Raw genomic sequence first — 3,440 nt, 5'->3', positions numbered from 1 at the left:
CCCATCCCATCCCATCCCATCCCATCCCATCCCATCCCATCCCATCCCATCCCATCCCATCCCATCCCATCCCACATCCACCTGGTTCCTGCTGTGTACTCCCAGTGTTCTCTGGTGTGCCCAAGCTGGTGGGAAAGATTTTGGGGCTCCCCAGGTTCCCTTGCTGCTGCTCACCCTCTGCTGCTCCCTGACTACCCTGTGCTATTTCCAGTACATCTCCAGAAAATAGCTCACTCCCCCCGACACCACTGGCTCTCTACAGCGGGGAGCGAACTCAGCAATTTACCAGAGGGATTCTGATTCTTATTTTAGACTCCTATTTTAGCCTTCTTTTTCTTTCTAAATTTGTTAAGTTAATCCCTTTTACAGCTCTGGGAGCAAGGTGCTGCTAGTACAGCATCACAGGGCCCCCAGAAAGACTTCCTGGCTTCCCAGCSTTGCTCCCTGCAACCTGCTTTTCTCACCTTGCCCCCATGAGCCTCCTTTAATTTGGACAATAAAAGACACTCTGAGCTAAGCAGCTGCTTTTTATTACTATTATTATTTTTAAAGCTGCAAACGTCACCATTTCTTCAAGTACAGCAGAGGAGGTGAAATGAATAATGTGGGTTTAGGCATGCCTGATCCAGGATAGCAGCAGTGATGCTGCTTGGGATGAAAACTTCAGAGGCCTAATGTAAATCAAAACTGCAGGTTGTATCTATTACCTTGAAATCTGCTCCATGTCTGTCCATGTCCCTCATTGCAAATGGCCCTTCCCAGGACCACGCTTTGCCATGGGATCTACCTTGACTTTGCCATGTGCAGAAACCTGGTCTCCAGAAAAATCTGTGTGTGACATCTGTGGGTCATCTCAGTTTCAGTGGCTGGGAAGATGGTGACATGCTATGGTCATGTGAGTCTGGGAAGAGGGTGACATGCTATGGTCATGTGAGTCTCTTTTCAGTTGTTTTAGCACATCAACACGCTGGTACAAGCAGTCCAGATGACATCTGTTATTTCTGCAATGCCAGCTATGGATCATCTTGACTCATTTTCTATTAGATCCAGCTGTTCTGGCTGATATGCTATTGACCTTTTCAGCTGGTTCAGCACTTGGTTACCAGGAGGTCACTGGATGCCACTTTGAAAAGGTTCAGGGCTCACAGCCATTCTGCTGGGGTCAGGACGGATTTCATCCACCTGTTTCGAGTGTGAGCACCTTGAAAGATCAGCTGGCCTTTGCTACCAGCACCAGGTCACTGCCATATCTGCAGGCTTCAGGAAGCATCCATAAATCAGTCTGGCCCTGAAGTTTYAGTAAATTGTGTAATGTGGACAGTGCAGCTGAGCAGCTCATGCCCCCACTCTTGGGAACCACAAGTTCACATGGCAGCATGACCAGGTCCTGACTCCAGCTTCGTTAGGTGGGAGGAGATGCCACAGTGATGCATGTACTAAAAATATCTATTAAATATCACGTAGCAGCCCAGCTCTGGGAGAAAGCATGGCCAGGGCTTGGGAAGGTTATCATCTTTTGGCATTTTAGCTTCCTTTWCTAGACTAAACAAGCCAAGGCCCATCTGATACTCAGAGATTCATCTCTTTGTTGCAGCCACTGTGATTTGTTTCTGCATGTTTCTGCATTCACACTGCCTGATGCCTCCAGGAGGCTTCCCTGGAGGGGACACAACCTGTGCATTTGGCTTGGAGCATCCTGGTAATTTTGGCTGCTTCTGGTGCTGTGGACAGGGAAAGAGGTGTAGCAGAATCTGTCCTGCAAGACTTTTGCTTTGTCTTTGTTCAGTGCAAAAGCCTGCACAACATTCCTGGGGCAAGGCAGTCTGGGCTGGTGGTACATCTTTCTGGGGCAACATGCCTGGATACCTTTTTCCTCCCCTTCCTGTAGGAAGAAGGTGGAAATCTGGTTCTCCTTGGGCTTTTCCCACAGGTTTCCTTTCCTCTCTGTAGGTGGGAGCTTATGTAACTGGTGTGCTGTCACAGAAGGCCACCTTGGCCAGATGTCCTACACCTTCTTGGGGAAGGAGTACAGGAGAAAGACAAAAGGCAGGTCAGCTTCCAGACACCACATCCATACCATGGTGAGGTTTGGTTTCCCTATGGTTGGGTCCACACCAAAGCCCTCCTGGGTGCCCAGTGCTGAGGACAAGTTTCGAAAACTTCATTTTTGCTTTAGATAATTCCCTGCACGTCTCAGAGGCCCCAAGGGGAATCTGTATCCTGCTTAGGGACTTCCCTCCATYACTTGTGGCAGGCACGAGGCTGTTTGTAGGCTGGAGGGACACTGGGAACAGCACGTTTAGCTCATTTTGCTATCTCAGAGAGGCTGATTGGAGGGAACAGCTGGTCCAGCCAGGAGAGAAGAGCGATAGCAAGATGCCAGATGAGTAGGACTGAACAGAGCGAGTCCCAGCCTGCCTGTCCTTTCCAGCAGAACAAACCAAAACTCACCCACCCCAGCAAGTCACTCAAAAGAGAGGCAAATGAAAATCAGTGCCTTAATTTTTAAAATCCATTTCCCCCACAGAAAAGGAGCTGTTCAAAGGACCCAGCACCCTGCCTCCCTTGTGGCCTGCCCTGATGCTYAGAGATTCCCAGGATATTTTACTGTACTGCTAATAATGCTCAGTTTTTCTACCAGAGGCAATCTCGATTGTAAATTCTGGTTGTAAATCCTTGTGAAAATTGTGCTGGGTRCAGCTTCCTCCAGGGACATCCACCTCTTCAGCCTGGGGGCAGGTGACCATTGCAGGGGACATTCCAAGGCTGCTGGTGCTTCTCAACCCAAGGCACTTTGCAAATTTTTGCCTCCGCTCCTGAACCAGCCTTGGCTCATTGTGTAGGGGACATCAGTTTGTCAGCAACTGAAATCTCCTGCTGGATTTTTGAAGCTGGGGTGGTAAGTGCTGCACTCCTGCAAGAACTTTGGGATGAATTTAGAGGTCTTAGATTAAATGTCCACTGTAGTAATGATGCTTAATATCAGGAAAGGGATGGGATCCACCCACCAGACCCGATTGCTTCGGCAGTGGGAAGCTCTACAGGAAGGGGTATGAACAGAACCATAATCTCACTCTCCAGTAACATTTGGGTAGAGAAGCATGTTCTCTTTAAACAGCTCCAGCTGATGTGATTGCTTTCTGTTGATGTGGCTGTTTGGGTTAACAGGCAGTTGCACAACTGGGCTTTGGGCAGCCCTTGTTTYAGCTGCACACACGACAGCCTTCCCTGCAGAACAATGCCTGGCCCCCATGTGTGCATAGCCAGAGCTTGGCAGAGTGTGGTTTTCTCTCCCTGTGAAATGTGTTAGGGTGTCAAAGAAAAGGATAATAAATCTGTTATGAGTTGCCATGAAAARCCACAATCACTGAAGTGCTTTCCAGCTGTAAACCTGAAGAAAGATTCCAGTGTGTGCAACTGAAATGTTTCGCTTCCATTTC

Source organism: Malurus melanocephalus, unplaced genomic scaffold (genome assembly GCF_030028575.1).
Source record: "Malurus melanocephalus ecotype Western Australia unplaced genomic scaffold, MMel_1.1 scaffold_214, whole genome shotgun sequence".
NCBI classification, from domain to species: domain Eukaryota; kingdom Metazoa; phylum Chordata; class Aves; order Passeriformes; family Maluridae; genus Malurus; species Malurus melanocephalus.
This window is presented reverse-complemented; position numbering follows the sequence as displayed.